Genomic DNA, 27,350 nt, shown 5'->3' with positions numbered 1-27,350 from the left:
AGGTTTCTAACATCTGCAGCATTATTTTTGTCTCAGTTTAGAAATACTTGTCTGGAGGTTTCACATAGTGCCAATTCTCCTAGAAGTCTGTGACAAATTAATGGAGAATTGACAATTGATGGGATTATACCAACAAAAAGCCTGGCATATTGATCCCATCTACTCCAAGGTATAATAATGTTAAAAAATTAAATGTTTGATTGAATGCAGCAGCATCCATCATTGTAATAATCTAATCAATAATGCAAAACAATATTTTCATAACTTCAAATCTCTTGGTGGGAGCGAGGACTGTTTTGGTGATAGGAGAAACTTATTATCAAATTTCATAGCATATGTTAGTGATAATAAAACGGATTCTGATTGTGAGAAAGCATTGAAGAAAGTGTGGGCAGACTGCCTGTTTTATATGATTTGCATCATACAGTATAACAATGCATTCATGCATGTGAATGGACACAAATTTTATGTAACTCAGTGGCAGTGTTAAGCCCAAAGTTTACCATAGCATTCTACAGATTTTCTTTACAGTGTATGGTAAATGTGGTGAAAGAGAAAGACTACATTCTTTTGGCATTCTTTGTATCATCAACATCTTTCAGACTATTGTACACAGGGAAGGAGTCCTGTCTCCCAGTCAGTGAGATCTCTCCCAGCTTCACTAATCAGCTGTCAATTTGTACTCCTTCCCCTTCACCCTCCTTATTCTGGCTTCTTCCCCCTTCCTTTCCAGTCCCGATGAAGTGCCTTGGCTCAAATCATCGACTGTTTATTCCTCTCCAGAGATGCTGAGCTTCTCTAGCATTTAGTGTTTGTTGGCGGGTTAACTTCACCGAGCCTCTGCTGGCACTAGACAATGCCTTTGAAAGACAGCAGTGACAAGTATGAGGGACTTCTGTCTGTGCAGATGCTCTAAAATGTTTTTTAGGACCAAAATGTTTGTGCTTTGTGTAGAGGTCATTATTTAGGATCAGGAATGGCTTGACCCAGGAATGATGAAATAAGAATGTGGAAGCCACAGGGTCAATCAATCTTCTACCATCCATGACTACCATGACTGGAACATGAAATGTGAAGGCCATGTAATCCCCAGGGAAAGCAGAAGAGAGGCCGGCCAAAAAACACCAGGCGGTGCTGTCACCAAGAAGATGGGCTTTATCTGGGGACATCTTGAAATACAGACCTTGGACAGAGAACGCTAGTGAGCTACTGTCAGTGGCCTATGCTCCAATAGGGGCCATGGGCTTAACTGACTAACTAACAGTACATTTATTCTCATGTCACTTAATAAATATCTAGATAAGTATTTGAATTTCCATAGCATAGAAGGCTACTAACTCAATGTAGGTTAATGGGATTAGTGTAGGGTAGACAGATATAGTAGTAATTGTGCTAGAGTGGGTGTGGAGGAGATTACCAGAACGCTGCATGGGTTGGAGTGTTTCAGTTACAAGGAGAGTTTGGATTGGCTGGGCTTGTTCTTATCCTGGTGTGAGGAGTGATCTGATAAAGGTATGAGAGACACGGTTAAGGTAGATAGCCAGAATAATTCTAATCTGTGGTAGAGGTGTCAAAAAGAAGTGGACATAGGTTTAATGTGAGAGGAAGAAATTATGAAAGGGATTTGAGATGAGAGCTTTCATACAGAGAATGGTTGGTACTGGAACGTGCTGGCAGAGGAAGTGAGGGAATCGGATACCATCACTGTATTGAAGAGGCATTTAGAATAGGCACTTGAATAATGAAGAAGCTTGATTTGCAGCGATGGTCAAAAAGAGAATCAGTTTGGACATGGTGGGTTTCTTGTTTTGTGGCTGCCTGTAAGCAGACAAATCTCAAGGTGTATAAATTATACATTCTTTGATCATAAATGAAGTTTGAATCTTTGAATATTTGAATTTGAATGACCATATACTACTTGGAGATTAATTTTTTGCAGGCATTTATAGGAAAAAGGAAGAAATACAATGGAGTTTACAGAACTCTATACAGAAACATAGACAGACAAATAATGTGCAAAAGAAGACAAATTGTGCAAATAAAAAACAATACTGAGAATATGAGTTGTAAAGAGTCCTTGAAAGTGTGTCTGTGGGCTTGTAATGCACACAAAATACTGGAGGAACTCAGCAGGTCAGGCAGCATCTGTGGAAAAGAATGTAATCAACTTTTCGGGCTGAGGCCTACTGAAAGGTCTTGGCCCGAAATGTCGACTTTCCCAAAGACGCTGACTGGTCTGCTGAGTTCCTCCAGCATTTTGAGCGTGTTGCTTGGAATTCCAGCATCTGCTGATTTTCTCTTGTCTGTGGGGTTGTAAAATCAGTTCAGAGTTGAAGTGAATGAAGTTATCCACGCTGGTTCAGGAGCCTGACGGTTGTAGGGTAATAACTGTTCCTGAACCTACTGGTGTGGGATCTAAGGCTCCTGTACTTCCTGCTCAGTGATGGTAGTGAGAAGACAGCATGGCCTGGTTGGTTAAGAAGAACCAAGGTCTCAAACCAGGCAGTGTGTTTGCCAGAATTGCTTAGCACCTGACGTGAAATAAGCGCATATCAAAGCCAGATTATGTAATTTACAAATATACTTTGCACCATCTGCCATTCTTCCACTGTTCAGGTAAGAAAGGATCTTTTTGACAGAAATAAGTCAAACTAATCTGTCTGCACTTCTCACTGCCTTGGCAAACTAGACAACTTTATCAAAGATTCTCCCATCCGCTCTCCCATCGGGCGGAAAGCACTAAAGCCGGAAAGCATGTCCCATCAATCCATAAGGACAGCTTCTGGCCCACTATTATAACATTGCTGAGTAGATGTCTTCAATGTTAACAGGGACCCTTGGCCGCACAGTCTACTTTGCCGTTGGCCTTGCACCTTATTGTCTGCCTGTACTGCACTTACTCTGTAACTGCGACATTTTATTCTGCACTCTGTTACTGCCACGATATACCTGGTGCAATGAAATGATCGATGAGGATGTGAGAATAGTGAACCGATTTACCAAATATGGGTGGCAGGGTGGAGATACCTCTCTGCCAAAGGAGGTGTAAGGCGCTCCTTCCCTCCTCTAGCCTGCAGTCACTCTTGGGCAAAGTGTAGCACCCGCTTAGCCCTCCCTGATTAGGGTCATATGAAGCCATAGGAACAGGTAGTGGATGGTTGTATGAGCAGCTGGTGAATATCACGTCCTGGTTATGCGACCACTGATGCCAGACAATCTCTGTAAAGGATTGATAATGACTGGGGTCACCCGTCTTGTAAAGACGGTGCCCAGAGAATGCAATGGCAAAACACTTCTGAGGAAAAATTTGCCAAGAACAATTGTGGTCATTAGACCATTTTTGTCATGTCATATTACAAGATACATAATAATAATGATGGTGATCAAATAAGCTGATGAAGCATTGCTTTATTATTACCAAAGGCTAATTGCCTGTTTGAAACAAATAGTGTGTTCGACAAACACTCACGGAAACTGGCCTTCCGCTGTGTAACTTCTCCATCAGCTCTTCATCTCTTGGAGGTGCTCCTCATCCAAGTTTACGTTGAGATTTTTGGCCTTTGCAGAATTAGTCAGCAAACTGCAGTCACTCTGCAGACTTTCTCTGGGATATATTTTATTAGAACTTGCTGGGAAACATCAGCAAACTCCACGCCGAGCCAGATGCATTAACAAGTTCATCACCTTGATTTTTTCAATTATTTTAAGATGTTTTAAGTGATCTATCTCTCCAAACTTAAAACAAGTTTTAAATGACTTTCTTGCTTAATTAATCTTCGATCATTCTGAGTTTCTGAATGTTCCACAACAGCTTTAGCTGTCAGCAAAACTTAGAGGAACAGACTTGTTGGCTGTGACCTTTATTGGATGAGATTTACACTGGTCCTCTCGCATGCCAGCATTGCAGTGCAAGACCCTACTGCTGTACAAGGCCTCACAAAAGAGGGTGAAAGCCACACATTCCAGTAAGTGAGACATTGACAGATGAGGGTAGGTAAAACCCTCAGTAGGTATTTTATTAGATACACCTGTACACCTGCTTATTATCTTAAATATCTAATCAGCCAATCATGCTGCAGCAGTGGAAAGGGTGAACAATTTCTAGTTCTTTGGTGTCAACATTTCTGTGGATCTATCCTGGGCCCAGAGTATTGATGTGGTTACAAAGAAGGCACGGCAGAAGCTATATTTCATTAGGAGCGTGAGGAGATTTGGTATGTCACCAAAGACACTTGCAAATTTCTACAGACGTACTGTGGAGAGCATTCTAATTAGCTGAATCACTGTCTGGTATGGGGTGGGGGGGGGGGCACTACAGAAGATCAAAATTTGTGAACTCCATCAGCTCCATCGTGGGCACTAGCCTCCCCAGCATCCAGGGCATCTTGAAGGAGCAATGTCTCAAAAAAGGTGGCTTCCATCATTAAGGACGCCCATCACCCTGGACATGCCCTCTTCTCATTGTCACCATCAGAGAGGAGGTACCAGAGCCTGAAGGCACACACTCAATGGTTCAAGAACAGCTTCTTCCCCTCTGCCATCAGATTTCTGAATGGACATTGAATCCATGAACACTACCTCACTACTTTTTTTCTTTTTGCACTGTCTATTTGATTCAACTTTTAAAATATATATACTTAACATAATTTAATTTACAGTTTTTTATTATTATGGGTAACAACAAATTTCATAACATATGCTGGTGATATTAAACTTGATGCTGATTCTGAATGAGATAATGAGAACTGTAAATCTTTGAAATGTTATTGCAAGTCTTGAATGGATACATTCAGGAGTGAGATGATGGATTTTAAAACATGCAGGTAAAGTGGACAAAAATCTAGATTGTTCATGGTCTATGGAATAGCGAAATAGGCTCAAGGGTCTGTTCAATCATACCTGTACCCAACTCTTAAGTTCTTTTGTTGTATTGATCTAGGTCAACATGCACCATTGGTAGATGCTAATACAAACAAGGATAACCTTGGACCAGGTACTACCATATTAGTGATACACAGTTATAATATTACATAAGGGGAGGATCTCCTGATTATTATTGGCAAAGTCTTGCTAAGCTTCTTATTACCTTCACCATAGTGTATATGTTACCATATACACCCTGGAATTTATTTTCTTGTGGGCATACTCAATAAATCCATAATAGAATAATAACCATACTAAAATCAACGAAAGATGGCATTATCTTAGATGTTCAACCAATGTGCAAAAGACAATAAACTGTGCAAATACAAAAGAAATAAATAATAATAATAATAATGAAAAAGCAGTAAATATTGAGAACATATGATGAAGAGCCCTTGAAAGTGAGTCCATAGATTGTGGGAACAATTCAGTGATGGGGCAAGTAAAGTTGAGTTTTGGTTCAAGAGCCTGATGGTTGAAGGGTAATGACTGTTCCTGAACCTCCTGGTGTGAGTCCTGAGGGTCCTGTACCTTCTCCCTGATGCCAGCAATGAGAAGAGTGCATGAACTAGGCAGTGGGGGTCCCTGATGATAGATGTGTTTTCCTTCAACAATGCTTCATGTAGATGTGCTCAGTGGTGGGGGAGGGCTTTACCCATGATGAATAGCGCTGTATCCACAAATTTTTGTAGCATTTTCCATTCAAGGGCATTGGTGAGAGTCTCGTTAACTACTAAATTAACACATCAGTTGCTAGTTGTTGGCATTGGCGCATATTCAGTTTCTCTCTTGGCCCCTCACATTCATAGGCCTTGTTATCCCTGAACCCCTTCGTATTACCCACTCCTTCCCCCCTCACCCAGCTCTCTGAGGTTCGGCTACGTTCCCAGAGAACCCCTGCTCACACCCCTTACACCCTCCCTGTCTTTGGCAGTCTTGTTATGTTTAGTGTTACTTCCACTATGTAGAAACCTAGTGCAGTGATCTTCACTCATTTTCAAACTGCCCTCCAGCTTTTGACCCCATCTGTGCTCCAGCCCCCGGTTTCACTATGGAGGCCCCGAGGATGCTCCGTGATGGTCTGTCCCCATATGCGAGGTGTAATGAATTAGGTCATTTAACCCTTTGAACCTGTTTGTCGATCCATCAAAGTTATGGCTGATCTTCCTCAGTGTAATTTTACTGCATTATCCCAATATCCCTGATCCTTTAAAATCCAGAAATCCACGAGTCTCTGATTTGTACGTATTCACTGAGACTGTGACCCTGGTTCCAGATTACTCAGCCACAGGAAACATCCTCAATGCATTTAATCAAAAAGAAAATTTTTCATTGAGGTTGCCGGATATTCTTCTGAACTAAAGAATACAATGCTACACCGTCTCCTCATGTCATGAGAGTGTGGAATGAGCTGCCATGTGAGCTCGATTGCAACTTTTAAGAGAAGTTTGGGTAGCAACCTGGATAATAGGGATATGGAGGGCTATGGTCCCAGTGCAGGTAGTTGAAAGTAGGCATTTTAATTGGTTTCAGCATGAACTAGATGGGCCAAAAGGCCTGTTTCTGTGCTGTACTTCTCTATGATTTTATATGGTAAACCACCTCTCTAGGGAACAGTCACAGAGTACTACAGGAAAATAATAGGCCTTATGACTCATCCAGTCCATGCCAAGCTGTATTCTACCTTGTCCTATCAACTCCCACCTGGACCATAGCCCCTCCTGCCCCTCACATCCGCGTACTTATGCAAACTTCTCTTAAATGTTATAATCGAACCTACTTCTGCTAGCTGCTTGTTCCACACTCGCACCACCCTCTGAATGAAGAAGTTCCTGCTCAGGTTCCCCTAAATATTTCATCTTTTACCCTTACCGATGATCTATGGCTCTAGTCTCAGCCAACCTCAGTGGAAAAAACCCACCCACATTTACCCTAACTATAGCCTTCATAATTTTGTATATCTTATATCAAATCTCCCCTCATTTCTCTGTATTCCAGGAATAAAAGTCATAACCTCTTCAACCTTTCCCTATAAATCAGATCCTCAAGTCCCAGCGACATCCTTGTAAATTTTCTCTGTGCTCTTTCAATCTTATTGATATCTTTCTTGAAGGTGGGTGACTAGAATGTACATTATTGAGTATGCCCGCAAGAAAATGAATCAGTAACAGCAAAACACCATTCATTATGAGCTCTTACCCTGAAATGCCAAAAGCAGAAACTCCTGCAAGTCTCCCCAGATGGTGAGACAGAGGCTCGGTAGCCTCTACTAAATTAGCACAATGAAAAGTTTCTATAAACTTCCTTTTTCTTATGAGCGATTCAACACCGTGTGTTTACAAGTAATTTTTCTGAAAAGGCTTATGCGTACATTAGCTAGAAACATTAGGAAGAAATGTTACTTTAACGTATCACTTTAAAATAATGTGATAATATTTTGTTTTATATGCAGTATGTGATATGCGTTTTGTGGGTGCACCACGTCCAGAGGAAAATTGCTTCATTTGGTCGTATATATGTACAGTCAGATGACAAATAAACTTAAACTTGAACTAATAGCTGCATATTTTGTCAGCAGCTAAAATAATGTATGTCTGCAGTGCAAATGCACCAACACTAATGGAAGTTGCACACTTATTATAATATATGCAGTGTTTTAGGTGGTGGTGAGGCTGACATATTAAAGAAATTGAGCTGAATTAGTTGGCCGCTGTAGCAAAATTAAGTCATTGAGCAGGCAAGATTTGAACAAGTACACAATAATCAGCTATAGATCAGCACTCAATGGGCACTTTAATAGGTGCTGCTGTTTACAGCATCTGCTCGTTAATGCAACTATCTAATCAGTCAATCATGTGGCAGCAAGCCAATGCATAAAAACATGCAGACATGGTCAACATCAGAATGGGGAAGTCTTGTGATCTAAGTGACTTGGACCATTGGAATGATTGTTGGTGCAAGTCAGTGTGGTTTGTGTATCTCAGAAGCTGGTAATTTCCTAGAATTTCCATGCACAGCCCTCTCTAGAGTTTGCAGAGAATGGTGAGAAAAAATAAAAAGTGGTATTCTGTGGCTGAAAATGCCTTGTTACTGATTGAGGTCAGACTGATTCAAGCTGACAGGAAGGTGACAGTAAATCAAAAAAAAATGTGTTACAACAGTGGTGTGCAGAGGAGTGTCTCTGAACGTACAAACCTTGAAGCAGGTGGGCTAAAGCAGCAGAAGATCAGAGTGGGGTCCACCTTGTACTGAGGTTGGGTAGGTCTGCAACCAGAGGTCATGGGTTAAGGACGAAAGGTGAAAAGTTTGCGGGGAACATGAAGGGCAACTTCTTCACTCTGAGAGTTGCAAAAGTCTGTATAAGGAACGTTATCTGTCCCTGGCAGATGACCTGCCTTTCTTGTTCTCAAAGTACTCACTGAAGTAAGTGCTTTTATTTTTTTAGTAACCATCAGTATTGCCGTAATTGTGCAAAGTGACATGTCCTGATACATTGTGTTGTGCAAATACTTCCTGCATTAATTGTCTTAATGAGAGAGAAAGAGGGAGGGAGAGAGAGAAAGAACACACTTCATTAAGAGCAAATAAACACACAAAGTGCTGGCAGAACTCAGCAGGCCAGACAGCATCTATGGGAGGAGGTAGTGACGACATTTCGGGCCGAAACCCTTCATCAGGAGTGAAGGGTTCGTTAAGAGCAACTTGGTTTTCAAGAGGAAGAAGTCAATGCAGGCAGGAAATATTCAGCAACAGTGTGATGTACGATAAAATAGAAACTTCCACACACTTGTGGAGTGTGTGTGTGTGGAAGAAGCTTCTGGAACTGTTAGCCTTTTGGTAAAATGAAGAGCTGAGAGGAGCAGACCTCAGCAGATATTAAAATGTACAGCGACTGTTTTTGCTGTATTGAGGAGGTGCTGAAAAAGAGAGTGAATCTTGATAGATTCAATCTGATAAAGGTATACAAAATTATGAGGGGTAGAGATAGGGTAAATGCAAGCAGGCTTTTTCCACTGAGGTTGGATGGGACTACGACTAGAGGTCATGGGCGAAGGATGAAAAGTTTGAGGGGAAACTCAGAAGCTCGTAAGAGTGTGGAATGAGCTGCCAGCACAAGTGGTGCATGCAAGCTCGATTTCAACGTTTAAGAGAAGTTTGGTTAGGTACGCGGATGGCAGGGATATGGAGGGCTATGGTTTCGGTGCAGGTCAATGGGAATTGGCAGTTTAAATGGTTTCGGCATGGACTAGATAGGCCAAAGGGCCTATTTCTGTGCTGTACTTCTCTATGACTCTAACCTGTTGGTATATTTTTTCTGATGAACCGGATTGTATGAAGAAAGTTGAAGCTGCAACACATTGTGTCCTGCGCCACTGTCGTCCCATTTAAGCTGCCACAGCTTCACTTGATCATCCAAACTAGTGGTGACTGGAAATTACTTCAGTCTTGATGGTATTTTTTAAAATGAAAAACATAAGTAATTCCAATTGCACTTTTCCTGGGCGGAAATAAACCTTGCTGCATCCCAGCACCTCTGTAAGATCAGCAGTACTCGGAAAATATGGATTTTTTTTTGGCTGACAGCCCACCACATTGTGGTTTGTCATTTTTGGGGAACAAGACAATGTTCTCATAGTTCTTCTGTAAATACAGTATACTTGATACAGACACCAACAATGTAAGCTTAATTATAGAACAATTGTATCTAAAGAATAATGAGACTTTTCAATAGATAACTGGAAATTGTTTGTTCCACTATGTAACAGAAGTGACGCAAAATTTGCTTAACCTCATAATCAGTCCATTTCCTAGAAGTGTAGCACAAAGCAAAATTAAAGTTTGAAGTAAAATTTATTGTCAGAGTACATGCATGCCGCCACAAACAGCCCTGACGCTCTTTTTCCTGTGGGCCTATTTAGCAAATCTTTAGAACAGGGGAAACTTGATCTTTAGGATCAATGAACAACAAACTGTGCAAATGCAATATAAGCAAATAACGAGAGCATGAAATAATAAGGTAAAGAGTTCTTAAATTGAGACCATTGGTTGTGGGAACACCTGAAACACAATGAGTATACCGTAGTTATCCCCATTTTTTTTAAGAGCCTGATGGTTGACAAGTAATAACTATCCTTGAACCTGGTGGTGCAAGTCCTGAGGCTCTTGTACCTTTTACCTGATGGCAGCAGCAAGAAAAGAGGAAGGCCTGGCTGGTGAGTATCTTTAATGATGGATGCTGCTTTTCTACGGCATCATTTCATGTAGGTGTGCACAATGGCTAGGAGGCCTTTACCCGTGATGTATACGAAAAGAGAGGTAAAACTAATTTGCTACCTCAGCTTCAGGAGTTCAAAATAAATTTGCTTTCAAAGTACATATATGTCAACATGTACTGTACAAAAGGGTAGAGATATGTGTGTCTCCACCAAAGGAGGTGTAAGGCTCTCCTTTCCTTCGCTAGTCTGCAGGCCACCCTTGGGCAAACTGTAGCACTAGCTTAGCCCCCAGATCGGAGTCACGTGAAGCCTTGGGAGCAGGTGGTGGATGGTCGTATGAGCAGCTGGAGCACATCACAAGTCCTAGTTATGCAACCACTAACGCCAAGCAGACAATCTCTGAAGTGTATTGATAATGGATGGGGTCTCCTGTCTTGTAAAGACACTGCCAGGAAGAAGGCAATGACAAACCAATTCTGTAGAGAAATTTGCCAAGAACAAACATGGTCATGAGAATGTGTTTGTTTACATCATACGGCATAGCACATAATGATGATGACAATACTCAATAAATCCACTATAGAATGATCACCATAATAGAATTAACGAAAGACCACAATAACAAGGTGTTCAACCAGTGTGTAAAAGATTACAAACTTTGCAAATACCAAAAGAAATAAATAATAAATAAATAAGCAATAGAAATCAAGAACATGAGATGAAGAGTACTTGAAAGTGAGTCCATAGGTTGTGGAAACATTTCAGTGATGGGGCAAGAGAAGTTGAGGGAAGTTATCCACTTTGATATGTCATTTTCCCCCAGCAGTATCCAAAGGGGCATTCTTGTTGCTGACGGGAATAGCCAAAGGGGAAACCTGCACTAACTGCTTACTTCACTAACTTCTCCTGGTGGTCATCCATCCATTATCTGAAGCCTGTATTCTGGGTGTGCCCAGAAGGAGGCTGGATTATTGCCATTCCAAAAACAGTCTATGTGTGGGCCGCACTTAAGAATGACTATCCAATCAAACTATTAGGCTTAGGTTCCCTGCTTGCGGGGAAAAGTTACCAGTTGGCTGCCGCCATCATTGGCGCGACTGACATCAACGGCTCATTGTATGGAAGTTTGTAGACATGATTTTGTGTCATCTCACTTCATTGCAAATCATTTCAGTAGTTTTAGAAAATGGTTCCCAAGGAATGCAGTGCAAGGTAACATAGGCATGGTTATAGAACAAACCAGGGAAGAAAAGATGAACTTAGTGAACGTGTAATTTGGAAAGCTCATTGTCTGAGGAGGGGGGGGGGTCTTTGTCTAATATTCTACTTCTCTTATCTTTCTCTTCTCTCACCTTCTCTGCAACTTAAAGCTAATTTTTGTAGCTTAAACTTTAAACCAAGGGTGACATGGTAGTGTAGTGATTAGTGTAATGGTTTACAGGCCAGCAGCTGGAAAACTGGGGATCAATTCCTGCCGCTGTCTGTAAAGAGCTTGAGCGGTCTCCCCATGACTGTGTGGGTTTCCTCCAGATGCTCTGGTTTCCTCCCACTGTCCAAAAGATGCACCGGTTTGGGTTAGTAAGCTGTGGGCATACTATGCTGGCGTCGGAAGCACAGCGGCACACGTAGGCTGCCCCCATCATCTTCGGGCTATGTTGGTCATTGACATAAACAATGCATTTCACTGTATGGTTTGATGTTTCGATATAGGCTTTCTCTTTTTGTCTTCTGCTCAGTTCTGGAAAAAGATCTTTGAGCCTAAGCATTAACTCTGTTTCTGTTCTCACAGACGCTGCCTGACCTGCTGAGCATTTCCCCCAGTTTCTGATTTATTTCTACATGCCAACATTTGCGGTTTCTTTTTTTTATTTCTGAATCTGCATTGTAATCTGAAATTACCGGAAGTAAAAGCTAAATGAAAGTGGTGAGAGTTCTGACTATCTTAAATTTTGAACTTTGAGTATGCACCTCATTATAAGATGAACTTCTCTTCCCTGTGCTCACAGTGAATTTTATCAGAACAGTGCAGGGGGCTAAGGACAAAAGCATCAAAATAATGTTGGGACCCAGAGTTAAAACAGAATCAGAATCAGGTTCATTATTATTTGTGGGAATTTGCTTATTAAGTTTCTTTCCCCCTCTGAAATGCCCCACCATCAAGGACATCTTCATGAATGTCTCAAAAATGTTCATCCTTCACTGATGGTCTTCACTGTGCGAGACGTCATTTTCTAGTTACTACCATGGAGGAAGAGATACAGAATCCTGAAGACCCCCAGTAATGATTAAGAAACAGCTTTGTCCCCTTTGTCCCCTCTCATCGTCAGTTTTCTGAATGTTTCAAGAACAGATGAACACTACCTCATTATAAACTCAAGAGATTCTGCAGATGCTGGAAATCTTGAGCAACACATACAAAATGCTGGTGGAACTCAGCAGGTCAGGCAGCATCTATGGAGGGAAATACATAGTTGACGTTTTGGGCTGAATCCTGATGAAAATCTCAACCTGAAAGGTTGACTACTTATTCACTTCCACAGATGCTGCCTGACTTGTTGAATTACTCCAGTATTTTGTGTGCTCTACCTCGTTATTCATTTTTTTCTAGCTGTATTTATTTATTGTTGTAATTTATAGTAATTGCATGTACTACTGTGCAAAACAACAAATTTCACCCCAAAAGTCAATGATAAGACAATGTGGGAGTAGATGGTTGCCTCTCTGACTAAAGGCTTGTGGAGCATTGCAGTGATTAGTGCTGGGTCCTTTGTTGTTTGTCATCTATATCAGTGGTCTGGATGATAACATGGTTAACTAGGTCAGCAAATTTGCAGATGATACGGAGACTGGGGTGTAGTGGACAGCGGGAAAGACTATCAGAGCTTGCAGAAGGATCTGGACCAGCTGGGAAAATGGGCTGAGAAATAGAAGATGGAATTTGACGCAGACAGTTACGAAGTGTAGCACTTCGGTAGTACCCACCAGAATAGGTCTTACACAGTGAGCGGTAGGGGACTAAGGAGTGTGATAGAACAAATGGATCTGGGAATTCAGGTCCATAATTCATTGAAAGTTGTGTCACAGGTAGACAGGGTCGTAAAGAAAGCTTTTGGCACATTGGCCTTCATAATCAAAATAATGAGTGCAGGAGATGGGATATTATGTTGAAGTTGTATAAAACACTAGTGAGGCCTAATGTGGAGTATTGTGTGCAGTTTTGGTCATGTACCTACAGGAAATATGTAAGTCAGTTTGGAAGAGTACAAAGAAAATTTACAAGGATGTTGCCGGGACTGGAGGACCTGAATTATAAGGAAAGATTGAATAGAGATTTTAGATAGATAGATAGATAGATAGATAGATAGATAGATAGATAGATAGATACTTTATTCATCCCCATGGGGAAATTCAACTTTTTTCCAATGTCCCATACACTTGTTGTAGCAAAACTAATTACATACAATACTTAACTCAGTAAAAAAAAAATGATATGCATCTAAATCAGCATCTCAAAAAGCATTAATAATAGCTTTAAAAAGTTCTTAAGTCCTGGCGGTAGAATTGTAAAGCCTAATGGCATTGGGGAGTATTGACCTCTTCATCCTGTCTGAGGAGCATTGCATCGATAGTAACCTGTCGCTGAAACTGCTTCTCTGTCTCTGGATGGTGCTATGTAGAGGATGTTCAGAGTTTTCCATAATTGACCGTAGCCTACTCAGCGCCCTTCGCTCAGCTACCAATGTTAAACTCTCCAGTACTTTGCCCATGACAGAGCCCGCCTTCCTTACCAGCTTATTAAGACGTGAGGCGTCCCTCTTCTTAATGCTTCCTCCCCAACACGCCACCACAAAGAAGAGGGCGCTCTCCACAACTGACCTATAGAACATCTTCAGCATCTCACTACAGACATTGAATGACGCCAACCTTCTTAGGACTCTGTGCCTTCCTGCACAAGGCGTCTGTGTTGGCAGTCCAGTCTAGCTTCTCGTCTAACTGTACTCCCAGATACTTGTAGGTCTTAACCTGCTCCACACATTCTCCATTAATGATCACTGGCTCCATATGAGGCCTAGATCTCCTAAAGTCCACCACCATCTCCTTGGTCTTGGTGATATTGAGACGCAGGTAGTTTGAGTTGCACCATATCACAAAGTCCTGTATCAGTTTCCTATACTCCTCCTCCTGTCCATTCCTGACACACCCCACTATGGCCGTGTCATTGCATATTCCTTGCAATGCAGAAGATCGAGGGGAGATTTAATAGAGGTATGCAAATTATAAGCGGTATAAATAGGGTAGATGCAAGCAGGCTTTTTCCATTGAGGTTGGGTGGAACTAGAACTAGAGGTCATGGGTTAAGGGTGAAAGGGGAAAGTTTAAAGGGAACATGAGGGGAAACTTTTTTACTCAGAGGGATGTGAGCGTGTGGAACAAGCTGCCATTGTAAGTGGTGCAGGTGACTTGATTTCAGCATTTAGGTTTGGATAGGTGCATGGATGGTAGGGATATGGAGGGCTATGGTGTTGGTGCAGGTCAATTGGAGTAGGCAGCTTAAATGGTTTGGCATGAACTAAATGGGCCAAAGGGCCTGTTTCTGTGCTGTACTTTTCAATGACTCTATAATAAAATTGATTCTGTTTTCAATACCTGAGGTGGCTATGTAAATTAACCTAGTTGCAGCTCTAATTGGATACAGTTTTAACTTTGGAAACATGAGTGGAGTTGGCTAAGGTAAGAACAAGTCTGGATTCCAGAGGGAGCTGCCTGCTATATTTCACACACCTTCCTGCTCAATCATGGAACAACGTCGACAGAGATTGAGGAGGAACAGGAACTACAAACAGATGCGAAGACTCCCAGAGGACACAGAGGATGGAAAAAAAACATGTTACAATATCATAATGACTAGAAGACTAGGAAACAGGTGGCACTGACAAATGAACATGCCAAACCCCTTTCAGTTTATGCATTAACTCAGACACTGATTTGCATTTGGCTTCCCTGTTAGGTACCGATTTGCATCTCAGCTTTCAAAGTAATTCTCCATTTTCCCACCTGATCCCGTCACCTGATAAAGGCAGCTCAACTAGACAACGCGTAAAATGTTCCGGCAGGAAGCATCATCTCCATGGGATGATTCTGCTCAGCATTCTGGGAAAGCCTGATGCTGAGTCATGGACTGTTTTGAGAGCAATTGGCCTTTGACATTCAGCATTGTGGTTTAATTTAGAAAGCCTGCCAACACAACACCAATGGTGGAAAACAGAACACTCCGGGACAGATGCTTACCAATGAGTCCATTTCTTTTGATTGTGGGATACAGGAAAGCTGTTTATAACTTGCTTCACAAAAGAGGTCGAAAGTCAGAAAACAATGTTGTTGATGAAAGCTCCAAACTTTGCATACAGATCTGCCTTCCACTTATCTCAGTCTTTTACCTTTGTGCTGCTTCACCTTAGCAACACTGGCGTTATTTTGTCTCGATTAGCTGAAACAAGAGCAGCTGGATCAGACACTCCCTTCTCCCGTCGCTGCTGCTGCTGCTGCTGCAACTTACAACATTGCCACGGGCTTTGGAAAATAAAAGAACTCTCCACAGACAATGGAGAGTCCTCTAGCTGTGGAACTGAACATGAGCAACAGTGTGGGCACACATGTGCCCACGCGCACTTACACATATACAAAGCACACAAAATGCAAACACTATTGCACGTGTAGGCTTGCACAATAGCACACACGTGCGTTTAACCGCTAAAGTACTCACAGTTCTGTTGCAGTATCTTACAACCCTATGTAGGTGGTGCCTGTCTGCATGTCCTTAATACCCAAAAACACTTTGTTCTTAACTTAGCCAAGCCACGCACATAAACAAACTCTGCCCTTCCTGACTTCCTAGGTCATCGAGCGAGTTATCCCCAGTGTCCTGGCCAATACATATCTATCAGTCAACATACCTCAAACCATTAAGCCAGGCAGTCCTGCTGTGCACCAATTTGGCTGCTGCATTTCGTGCACATCCTCATCGCCTACAAAGGGACATGCGGAGTTGAGCGAAGGCGCTGTTCTCCAAATCCGTCTTCACTGGTTTCTGAAGGTGTGGAGAGAGGTAATTTAAGTCCTGGTATTCGGTAAAATACTTCAGGAAAGGCGTATGCCTGGAAACTTTCTATGCTTGAAACCGACACTGGGGCATAGGGGTCAGTTCAATGTGGTGGCATGATGAGCTATTTGAAATAGAAGAAGTAATTGAAGCAAGAGGAAGCTATTTGCCCTCTCATGCAATTCTATCACAGTAACATGATGGCTGATCTTTTATCTGTATGAGCTAAATGCACTATGCATGGAAGTAGCACAGATCACCGGGCTTTTGCCACAATTACAGTTTATTGCAGAGTCCCCAGGAAACACAGGCATTCAGTGCAAATCAGTCAGACATGGCTGGAGCTCCTGGCATAGCTAAACTCAATGGAGACCGCTATGTCAAATAATGGAACAAGTTGAGGCGGTTTCACTTCAGACCAACAGATGGGTCTTAGGAGTGGGCAGCCCATGAAGGTTAGCACCCAGAACAAGGATGCCTCTGAAGAACGTGGACCGTACTCATGAGGCTGAGTCACTGGGGCTCTCAGTGGGTTCCAAATCTAACAGCGCTGGCAGACATCCTGACAATCAGTGAGAGAGGGACAAGTGCTTTAACTAATCTTGGAATCAACCTACACCTGATCAAGGTCTATACCTGGACGTGTGACCTGTGCCATTTTCTACAGAAGGTGGTAGCACAGCAGAGGATGGATTATGAGCTATTAATTGACTGATGTCATAGCCTTCATAAAAGCATCATGTATTTGGAGGAGCAAATCATAAACACAAGTGACTCTGCAGAAGCTGGAGATCCAGAGCAACACACACACAAAATGCTGCAGTAACTCAGCAGGTCAGGCAGCATCTATGGAGATGAATAAACTGGCGATGTTTCGGTCTGTGACCCTTTTTCAGGACTAGAAAGGAAGTGGGCAGGGTGGGAGGAAGGGAAAGAGGAAAGCTTGAAGGTGATAGGTGAGGCTGGGTGGGTGGGAAAGGTAAAGGGCTGGAGAGGAAGGAATCTGATACGAGAGGAGAGTTAACCATAGGAGAAAGTGAAGGAGGAGGGAAGCCATTGCGAGGTGATAGGCAGTTATCTTGGAAGATCACGATATAATCACCCTGCTAAACTGTATCTGCATATCAGTGTCATTATTATCTAGCAATTATTTTCTGTTCCAAAGCCACCACTTAGTGTTTAAAAAACACGGCACCATGTGATAACGTCCTGCCCCATTATTCTCTGTTCATAGATTTGTTGTTATATAAATATTGACTGCACTTGAACTGTGTTGTAGTAAATCTGAGAGTACTGCTCTCAAAGGATGAATCTGAGAGTTGGTAGATTTACATCAGAGCTGTAAGCCCCTGGGAAATCAGATCACATTTTAATTTTCAGCTACTTATGGTATTTATATTATTATCTCCTCTAATTGAAGACAAACACTTAGTCCTTTGCTTAACACAAACTGCGGTTTATGATTCGTAGCACATTCAGATACTCCAATCCAGTGGATGTCTTAGAGAATTCTCAATCACACGGTGGGGGCTGATTTGTCTTTCAGGTTGGGCTTAAACGATAACTTAGGGTAGTTTTATTTATTTATCGAGCTACAGCTCAGAATAGTTCCTTACGTTTCTTCAAGCTGTGCCACCCAGCAGCCCCCAGTTTAACCTTAACTACATCATGGGACGATTTACAATGACCAAGTAACCCACTAACCAGTACATCTTCGGACTGTGGGGGAAAATCTGAATTGTCAGGGGAAACCCACACGGTGATGGTGTGAACGTACAAACTCCTTACAGACAGCAGCAGGAATTGAACCTGGGTCACTGATACTGTAAGCATTGTGCTAACTACTAAGCTACTGAGCTTCCCTGAGGAAGACTGAATGACTGCAATCATGTCTTACTATCAGTCATCTCCTACACATTTTGCCAAGCTGATTGCTTTCACCTAAGTGCTTGAACAGCAATGTTTCTCATTAATATTTTGTTCCAGAAATTAAATATTTTTCTCAGTCCCATTTTCCAATTTGCAAAAATTACATGAAGTTTTATCCAAGACAGAACTAAGTATATAATTTAATGTATCGAGTGCAAGAGTTCAGATGTTACGTTGAAGTTGTGTAAGACATTGGTGAAGCCTAATTTAGATTATTGTGGGCAGTTCTGGTCACCTACACAAAGGAAAGATATCAATAAAATTGGCATATTGCAGAGAAAAATTACAATGATGTTGCTGGGTCTTGAGGACCTGAATTATAGGGAGAAGTAGAGTATGTTAAGTCCATCTTCTCTGTATCATAGGAGAATGATAGGAGATTTGATAGGGGAATAAAAAATTATGAAGGGTAGAGATAGGGTAAATGCAAGCAGGCTTTTTCCACTGAAGTTGGGTGAGACTAGAACCAGAGGTCGTAGGGTAATGGTTAAAAGTGAAATGTTTAAGGGGAACAAGAGGGGGAACGTCTTCACTCAGAGGGTGGTACCAGTGTGCAATGAGCTGCCAGAGGATGTGGTAGATGAGGGTTTGATTTTGACATTTATAAGAAGTCAATATAAGTACGTGGATGAAGGCATATGGAGCACTATTGTCCAGGTGCAGCTCAATGAGACTAGGCAGTTTGGCACAGACTAGATGGTCAGAAGGGCCTGTTTCTATGCTGTAGTGTTCTACACCTCTATGACTCTAAACCAGTATTTCCCAACCATTTTTATGCCATGGACCCCTACCATTAACCAAAGGGTTTGTGGACTCTAGGTTTTGACCCCTGTCCTAAACCAATTTACTCAAACCTTTCCCAGCTCCTGTTGGTTTGGGAGTTTGTATTATGCTCTGCTTTAGGGACCTGAACTGTCTGTTGGGGTCTTACTTTTCCCTGGTGCACTGCTCCTGTCTTGCACTTGTGTAAGGACCTGTATTGTGCTTTGATGTGGATCTCTGTACCATGCTTATTGTGCTCTGGTTTGGGGTACTGTGTGTCGCTCTGGTATTAGTCTCCATACACTGCTCTATTCTCAGAGCCCACTCATGCTCTGGCATTAAAGGCCTGTACCTTGCTGTAGTGCAGGTCCACCCCAGGTTACAATCGGGCTATGTTCCAATGAGATATTCATACCCTGGACAGTTTGCAGGTCAAAAGTCCGTGAGTCGAGTTCCCTCACAGCAGAAAATGCCTGTAGCAAGTTTTACTGCCAGTCTGTTCATCGTTTATTCATATCTATGGACTGTAAAGAATTTGGGCCTTTGTAATCTGGTGGAATCTCTATTTGGTTTGTTCTATGCTGTGGAAGAGGGCTGTATCTTCTGGTATGGTAAAAAAGAATAAAAAGCTGTAGTAAATAGACTTCTTATGTTTTTAATCAACTGTGTTTGACTTGTCTCTCAGTTTTAGTCTTGTTCCTGTTTGTTGGTTTTATAATCAGTTCTCTTTCTCCTCATAGCAGGGTGAACCACTCTTTATATATCACTTCCCCTCCCCCCACCAGTACACCCAAATATTGTGGTGAAACAAACATTGATTTGTCATAGAGCTCTCCCAATGCTGTTCCGATACACTCAGGTTGGGTCCAAGCCATCTATAATGTCCAGAGTTACCTTCTGAACTTTGAAAAGATCTCATTGTCTGGGAGGGAGTTAACACAAGAAGCTTAGGCAGCAGCAACAGCACAGTCTCTGCACCAGTGTTATGGCACTGTCCATTCATCCTGCAGGCCCTGTGTCCCACTTCCACCACATCCCAAAGGCTGGGCATGGCTTTAAATATGAACCCCCACCACCGAAGGCATCTTCTAAAGGAAGTACCTTGAGAAGGTGGCCCTCACCATCCAGACGTGCTCTCTTCTCATTACTACTATTAGGAAAGAAGTACAGGAGCCTGAAAATTCACAATCAATGTTTTAGGAACAGCTTCTACCCCTCCACTGTCAGAGTTATAAATGGTCTATGAACCAATGAACACTACCTCACTATAACTCTTTGCTTTATCTATCCATGTATCTCTCCCTATTTATCTATCTATCTATATCTCTCAATCTATCTCACTCTCTCGCTCTCTCTCTCTCTCTCTCTCTCTCTCTCTCTCTCTCTCTATATATATATATATATATATATATATATATGTATGTCTATCTCCCTCTGTCTATTTCTCTATCTATTTATTTGTTTATTGTAAATTATAGTAATTTTATGTCTTGCACTCTACTGCTGCCACAAGACAACAGGTTTTATGACATATGTCAGTGATAATAAACCTGGTTTTGATTCTGATTCATTTCACAGAATAAACTATGCAAAAGGAGGTAATTTTTTTAATTGCATAACATCTTCCTCGTTATTTTGTCACTGCATGATGAGAAGCATCAGCATGTTAGAATCTGTAAATCAACATAAACAAAACTGAAAACTGAACTACTCTTGTAGACACACAGAAGTACTTTGGTGGAAAAGTCACCAACCTCAGGTGTCTTGAAGGATATGGATGGCTATTGGTCGAGAAAATGGGGAAAGGGTTTTTTGTTCAGCCTCTTTGAACAATATGTGTAAAAGAGTCTTGCATGGGTTCTTTCTCTTTCTGTATATTGCAGTCCTGATAACAACCTACTCCTTTCTTATGATCACAAGAGATCCTGCAGATGCTGTAAATCAGGTCAGGCAGCATCTAAGGAGGGAAATGGACAGCTGATGTTTCAAGTGGAGACCCTTCATCAAGAAGGGGGGAGTGTCTTGTCCCAAACATCAACTGTCTATTTCCCTCCTTAGGTGCTGTCTGATTTGCAGAGTCCCTCCAGCATTTGTGTACGTCCCTTCTTCCTCGTGATCTCCCGGTTTAATCCCTATGATTTGCTTTTTCTGCGATCCACTGACACCAATTCCTACAATGACTTGTGACTTAAGTACAAGTTGCAAGTATACCATCAGTCACAGACGTTTCCTAATGGGGAATTCCAAAGAATGGTTGAATGGAACCTCATTAATCAAAAGCCAAGGACCTAGAAATTACTTGCTTAGCAGCACGATGATAACTTAAACCCAGTTGTGTTAATTACTGCAAGGATAGATTCTTAGCTTCTGTGGCTTCCATGTGCAATGTTTATTTATTGAGGTACAGCATGGAATAGGCCTTTTGGGCCGCCCTGCCCAGCCACCCCTGATTTAATCCTAGGCTAATCATGGGACAATTTACAATGACCAATTAACTTATCAACTGGTATGTCTTTGGACTGTGGGAGGAGACACAAGCACCTGAAGGAAACCTACGCGGATAAAAGGGAGAATGCACAAACTCCTTGCAGACAGCAGCGGGAATGTGGGACTGTGACCAACACATGTTTTAATGTCATTTCTTCACTGTCCATTTCCACCTGCTGCTTGTGTAGAAGCTTTGGTACAACGTACGCTCCCGTGTTCCATTGCCACAAATCTGGCAATTTAAGTTAAACATCCTTTTAAAATTCTTAATTAAGAAGGCAAGTAGGGATAATCCTGGAAACTATGACTGTTGAGTCTTTCATAAGGAAGTTGCTGGCAAGGGTTTTTAGGTCTAGGATTTATGAGTATTTAGAACAAGTCGCACTTCATGAACTTGATCAAGTTTTTCAAGGAGGTAACAAAGGTGGTTGATTAAGATAGCGCTGTACATGGATTTTCTTAAAATATTTGATAATGTCCCTCATGAAACACTCAGTCAGAAGGTTAAGATGCATAGAGTCCACAGATAACTGGTCGTTTGGATTCAGAGTAGGCTTGATCTTAGAAGACAGAAGGGTAGTGGCCAATGGGACTTATTCTGACTGGAGTTTTGTGAGAGGTGGTGGATATGGGTGGAGAAATAGCAGATGGAGTTTGACTGGCAAAATGCGAGGTGTTGCTTTTTGGGAGATCAAATGTAAAAAAAGACAGTACACAATTAATGACAAGACCTTTAACAGTGTTGATATGCAGAGGAATATTGGAGTCGAATTCCATAGCACCCTGAAAGTAGCCACACAGGTTGTTAGGGTTTTAAAAATGACACATGGCATATTTATCTTTATTTGTTAAGGTATTAAACTCAAGCCGGGAAGTTATGTTGCAGCTTTATTAAACTTTGGTTAGCCTATATCAGGAGCATTGCATTAGTTTCTGGTTTCCTCCATTATAGGAAGAATGTGGAGGCTTTGAAGATGGTGCAGAAGAGGTTTTCCAGGATGCTGCCTAGTTTAGAGAGCATGTGCTATAATGAGAGGTTGGACAAACTTGGGTTATTTTCTCTGGAGCAGTGGGGATTGAGGGAAGAGCTGACAAATGTTTGTAAGGTTGTGAGAGGTATAGATTGAGTAGATAGCTGGTACCTTTATCCCAGGGTTAAAATGCATGCACTTAAGGAGAGAGAGGATATGTTCAAAGGAGATGTGCGGGCAAGATTTTTTACACAGAGAGTGGTAGGTGCATCAAGTGTGCTGCCTGGGGAGGTGGCAAGGCAAAAAGAATGAAAGTGCTGAAGAGGCTCTTGGATAGACGCGTGGCTCCACGGGAAATGGAAGGGCACGGAGTTTGCGTCAGCAGAAGAGGTCAGTTTAGTCGGGCATTTGGCTACTAATTTAATTAGCTTGACACAACATTGTGGGCTGAAGGGGCTTTTCCTGTGCTACGTTTTATGTTCTATGTACCCTTGCACCTCTTTGTTCCAGTTCTTCTTTGGTTTGTCCACCTCCCGGTGGTTGCTCAGGGTGCCTAATCTTAAAGCTCCAATCCTGCTTCTGGACTCACACCGGACACATTCGTTTTCTCTGCGCCTCCTCCACAGGCCTCTTAAGCAGGACACAACCCTTCATATTTGTAACCCCTGATCAGATGAGCCACTATGTTTGTTCACCCGTTCTGCCAAGCAAGCCTACCGTACATTTAGAATTTTTATTTGAATTTAGAATTTATTTACATCTTACATCCATTTATTTAAATCTAAGGCCAGAGGGCATTTCTCATCGGGGGGGATCAGAGTTGGAAAGGGTCAGCATCTTTAAATTCCCCAGTATTATCAGTTCAGAAGACTTGCCTTGGGCCTAGCACCTAAGTGCAATTACAAAGAAACAACAGCAATGCTTCTACTTCCTTAGCAATTTGCGAAGATTTGGTATGATATCTATAACTTTGACATACTTCTGTAGATGTGCGGTGGAGAATATATTGATTGGCTGCATCACAGCCTGGTATGGGAACACCAATGCCCTTGAATGGAAAATCCAACGAAGAGTGATGGATACAGCCCAGACTATCATGGGTAAAGCTCTCTCCACCATTCAGCACATACAGTTCCCATATCCCATGGACTCGCATTCAAGGACTCCTCATCTCATGCTCTCAATATTTATTGCTTTTTTTTTTTGTATTTGTGCAGCTTGTTGTCTTTTACGCACTGGTTCAAAGCCCAAGTTGGTGCAGTCTTTCATTGATTCTATTATAATTATTATTCTATTATGCATGTTTTGAGTATCTCTGCAAGAATATGAATCTCAGGGTTGTTATAGTGACATATATGCATGAATAATAAATTTACTTTGAACTTTGAATTTTGAAATGACATCAAACTGTACAAATAAAGAAGGAAAAAGAAATAATAATACTGTAATAATAAATATGGGGTTGAGAGGGAAAATAGATTAGCCATGGTTCAATGGGCCGAATGCACTGATGTCTTACAGTCAATTATCATACAGCTACAACAGCTAGAATCCAGGAGCAGTAGGTTTAGTGAAAGTTCAAATGTTATCTGGCAGCGTGACTGTCAGATTCAGCAGGGAAAGGGATAAACAATCATTAATCCCAATCTGTGGAAAGTCAAACATGCCAAGTCAAACAAGATTTTATCAATGAATGATTTCAATCTCCCTGATTCGTAGTTGTGATTGGTCTTCTTGGGAAGGGAACCAGTCATTTCTAGGGAACCAAACCAAGCAGAAGATGATTGGTGGAAGGAGCACAATTTGAACATTGAACGTAGAACAGTACAGCATAGAAACAGGTTTTTTTTTGGCCCACGATGCTCTGCTGCACTAATTAAGTGGATGATGCCTAATTAAAATAGACCCTTCTGGCTGCAGATGGTGCATATCTCTCCATTCTCTACATATCCATGTGGCTATCTAAAAGCTTTTAGAGCCTCTTTCTCTTATCTGTCTCCACCACTACCCCTGAGCACATTCCAGGCACCCACCACTCCCTGTGTAAAATATTTACCCCATACATCTTTGAACTTTAATCCCCAAGCTTTAATTGTAAGTCCTCTAGTATGAAACATTTGAATTCCTTGCTGTAATGTGAATAGAGAAAATTAGTTTGGTGCAAATTTAGAACTAATTAAGCCTATTGTATTCTTGCGATCAAAGTTCATAACAGGCTTTTTCATTGACCTCAGAGAAATCGACATTGCTTGCACTGCATTATAAACCCCCACATATCCCAGTGGTACGGTAGCATAGCGAATAGTGCAGCACTTTACCATGCCGATGATTGGCGATTGCGGTCCAATCCCGCCGTTGTCCGTAAGGAGTTTGTACATTCTCCCCGTGACCTTGGGCTGTCCCCAGAACATCCTCAGGCTGTGACGCAAATGCAATGTTTCTCTGTATCATTCGATGTACCTGTGACATATAAAGCTGATCTTTATCTTTTCTTGTTACCAACTCTTCTGGACAACTTTCTACATTTGTCCACTTTGCTGTTTTTGTTTAATGAACTCAAAACCTATTTGCTTTGACTAAGACTTTGAGCAGTTTCCAAGCACGGATACGATAGGACACTGGGCTGTTAATCTAATAGTTTTGGCTGAGTTTCTGGAATTTCTCCACATAGGTGAGAAATTTAATCTCTGTTACTGAAATAATTTACCTGACATTACATGGTTAGTCTATATCTTCAATAATTAGTAATGAAATTATTAAGGTGTTGTAAAAGCCCAACTACTTTACCGTTAAGCCTATCTGCACGGACAGCTTTATAAAGCAACATGATAGACCTTGAGATTGGAATGGAATTGCAATTATTTTATTATTGTCACATATACCGAGCTGCAGTGAAAAGTTCGTCTTGTGTACTGTTCATGCAGATCAATACATTAGACAGTTTATTATGATAGTAAAAAGAAAAATGATAACATAAATACAGAATAAAGTGTAAATGCAATGCAGGTCGTCAATAAGGTGCAAGATTATAACGTGGTAAATTTTGCAGTCAAAAGTCATCTTATCGTTCTAGGGAACCACTCAACAGTCTTACAACAGTAGGGTAGAAGCAGGCCTTGAGCTTGCTGGTACATGCTTTCAAGCTTTTGAATCTTTTCCCTGATGGAGAAGGGAAAAAGTGTGAGTACCCAGGATGGGTACTTTGATTATGCTGGCTGACTATATTGGAATCCTCAAATTCACTAGAAGGATAAGTGACTCGTATGTCCTCTCCCAGGTCGGAATGACCATTATGAGTCTATTCTCTGTTAGCAACGCTAAGCAGTCCATGTTATTCTCATGCTGAACACCAGTTTCCAGAGACAGACACTGTTATGAGTTGTCACGGAAGTGACAACTGTGTAAGTAGAGGACGGATGTGCTCTGAGCCTCATCAATGAAGTGTAACATCCTCACTAACTTCTGGGAATCTCTGAGACATGGTGCCTCAAAGCAGGGATATGGCATTCAGGATGGGACAGAAAACCTCAAGGCCATGCACTGGGATGTAAGCGTTGCCCTGCCTAAGTGGTGGGAAGGGGCATGGTGTCTCGCCAATCAGACACCTCCAACTCCTTCAGCCACCATTCACTTCCTCAGGCTAAGAGTCTGCAGTTCTCACTTGGATCTCACTAGCCACCTAAGAACCTGCAAAACTGGAGTGGAGGGAATGTCAAACGCAGAACATACAAAATGCTGGAGGGACTCAGCAAGTCAGGTAGCAACTACGGAGGGGAATAAACAGTTGATCTTCCCCTCCATAGCTGCTGCCTGACCTAGTGAGTCCCCCCAGCATTGTGTGTGTGTTGCTCAAGATTTTTGCAGAATGTCTTATGCCAATAGTGAAGGTTTGAATGAGATTACAAGATCTGACTGTTTAGCAAGCAAGACAGCTCATCCAACTGCCTCGTTTGTTTTTTTTTAATGAATCACATCTGGATGCATTATGTATTAAAATTTCTGAGCTGTCATGAGAAGTGACCTCCGGATGAATAAAGAGTGGAAGAACTCTGAGCCTCGTTGAAGAAATGCTATATCCTCACTGACTCCTGGGAATTTGTAAACCATTCAAAACAGGGCCGCAGCATTCAGAATGGTATTAAGAACTTCAAAGCCACGCACTGGGCCGCAGAAAGTGACCTGCGTAAATGATGGGAAGGGTGTACTGTCTCACCAGTCACCCACCTCCAACTCCATCAGCTGCCGTTCCCACAATGCCCTCGTTAGCTACCATAGAACTGGCAAAACTGGAGTGGAAATAAGCCATTCTCGATGGAGAAAAGATTTAGTTTAATTTGGCATTGTGTTCGACATAGATATTGAGGACTAAAGGGCCTGCTTCTGTGCTGTATTGCTCTATGTTCTAGATTCTACCTCTCCTACTTCAGAACTTACCGTTTTTTATCCATCGCCTCCCGATCTCCCTTGTGCCTTGGCATCAATATTTGCCTGTTCCTGCTCCTCTGACGTTCCCCGGAACATCTGGCTTCAGCTGTGCAGTTGAAATAAGTTGCATTGTCGGCTGATAGTCTAACGCTCTCACTCATGACACATGAAATTTAATTGTAGTTCTGCCTGCCTGCGTATGATAACCTCTAATAAGTTTTATTAGATCAGGGGTTCCCAACCTGGGGTCCATTTATCCCTTGCTTAATGGTATAAAAAAGGTTGGGAACCCCTGCATTAGACTCTGCCCCGGATCGATTACACAATCCACAGCCGTGGAGTGGGCCATCTCTCGGGATGGAATTAAAGTTGGCAGTCTCATGCCCCACATTTAGTTCACCTCACGGAATGCCTCGAACTGTTGTGCATGAAGTACAAAGGTCATCCTGTCCCCTCCTGGCCAGCACAGCAGACGGAACTCAAAAGGAAGCAAAATAGGAAAAGAAAGCTAAATATAAAAAGGAGACACGCCAATTA

The 27,350-nt window shown here is 41.9% G+C and overlaps 1 protein-coding gene across 6 annotated transcripts in view; it reads left to right on the top strand.

Annotated features, from left to right (window-relative positions):
• The window catches only part of LOC140714723 (inward rectifier potassium channel 16-like), a 181,937-nt gene that overhangs the window by 133,745 nt on the left and 20,842 nt on the right, over positions 1–27,350 (top strand). The window contains exon 1 of one of the 6 annotated variants that reach the window (XM_073026231.1): positions 91–169. The exons of the other annotated variants lie outside the window; for them this stretch is intronic. The gene's annotated coding sequence lies outside the window, so the exon portion shown is untranslated. Of the gene's footprint in view, positions 1–90; positions 170–27,350 lie in introns of those variants that run through there. 6 annotated transcript variants of the gene reach the window in all.

The sequence above is a fragment of the Hemitrygon akajei genome, chromosome 22 (assembly GCF_048418815.1).
Source record: "Hemitrygon akajei chromosome 22, sHemAka1.3, whole genome shotgun sequence".
NCBI classification, from domain to species: domain Eukaryota; kingdom Metazoa; phylum Chordata; class Chondrichthyes; order Myliobatiformes; family Dasyatidae; genus Hemitrygon; species Hemitrygon akajei.
The sequence above is the reverse complement of the archived record's forward strand: the minus strand, read 5'-3'. Positions and strand labels throughout refer to the sequence as shown.